This window comes from Octodon degus, unplaced genomic scaffold (assembly GCF_000260255.1).
Source record: "Octodon degus isolate 3935 unplaced genomic scaffold, OctDeg1.0 scaffold00318, whole genome shotgun sequence".
Lineage (NCBI taxonomy): Eukaryota > Metazoa > Chordata > Mammalia > Rodentia > Octodontidae > Octodon > Octodon degus.
Genome location: NW_004524894.1, coordinates 1755651 through 1757288, shown reverse-complemented (window position 1 = coordinate 1757288; position 1638 = coordinate 1755651).

Genomic DNA, 1638 nt, shown 5'->3' with positions numbered 1-1638 from the left:
AATACAAATGGCAAATAAATATGTGAAAAAAGGACAACATCATTGACCATTTAAGAAATGCAAATTAAAACAACACTGAGATTCCATTTCACCCCAGAAAAAATGGCTAACATCAAGAAGTTGTTGCCAGTAGCAAATGCTGGAGGGAATAATGGGAGAAAGATACCCTTTTCCACTGTAGCAGAGAGTGCAGACTGGTACAACCATGTTGGAAATCAGTATGGAATCTCCTCAGAAAACTAGGATTAGAGGTCCTATTAACCCCAGATATTCTCCTCCTGAATATTTTTTGAAAAGAACTGATAACATCATACCACAGCAATCTATGTACACCCATGTTTATAGCAGCATAATTTGCCATAGTTAAATCATGGAAACAACCCAAATCACCATCAGTTGAGGAATGCATAAAGAAGATATGGTATTTTTACACAATGCATGATTATTCAGTTACAAAACAGGATAAATGAGGTTTTTATTGGTAAATAGATGCAACTAGAGGCCATACTCTAAAATGAAATAAATCATATCTGCATTTGCAATCATTGTATTTTCACCTTTGTTTGTGAACCTAAAAGAGAAAATAAAATCTGAAGGGTACAATAGATAATGGGAAAATGGAATGAAGCTGTTCAAAAGGAAGGAATTGCTGAGTTGAGGAGGACAGGAGAAGTAGTGTGGTAATGAGATATATTTGTATATGTAAGTAGGGTGGATTGGACAATGTACTGCGGATCTCTGCTCGCCTATGGAAAGGAGAAGTTAATACTTAATATGTTTTTTCTTCTTTACTCAACTGTTTGTCGTTTTTCTCTAAATTTCTTATATAGTTCTTTCTTTTTTTCTATTTTCATCCAATTTTGCAATGCATGTATCTGTTAATATGAACAAATATTTTGAAGACAACACTATGCAATACAAAAATTTCTGTGAAATTCATATTATCTTAAGTGAAATTCTGTATCACTTGTAATTTTTTTTAATATTGCCTTGTAGTCTCTCTCAAATATAAAAAATTAAAAAGAATAAATCTCACTAGAAATATAAGTATAAAAGAATGACTGCAGATCTAATCAAATATGATCAATTCATTAATCTATTAAAATTTTGAAATGATTAATGGAGAAAAAATAAACATAGATAAATTAAAGTAAGAAAAACAATAACAGAAATCAGTACATGTCTTCTAATAATAACCCTGATAGAACAAGTTCTTGTTTCTAAATAAAAGATCTATACTAACCGGATTAAAAACAAGACCCAAGAGGGCCAGCCAAATAGATCAGCAGATTAAAGTGCCTGCAAGCAGGCACAGGATCTGGGGGTTCAATCCCCGAGCTTGCAGTGTCTGCCCCGCCCCTATGGAGCATTGAGATGACAATTGAGACTGGGTGTGATGGTGTGCTCTTGTGATCCCAGCTCTTTAGAGGCAGTAAACAGGGGAATCACTATGTGACTGATGTAGTAGTGAGACCATGAACATCCTGTAGACCCTTCTTTAAAATAAAAACATGTATTTAAAGTTTTTTTCTGGTTTCTTTTGTCATTTATTTCTAGTTTTATTGCACTGTGGTCAGATAATGTGCATGGGATAATTTCTGTTTTCTTGCATATACTTAAGCATGACCTATGGACCAG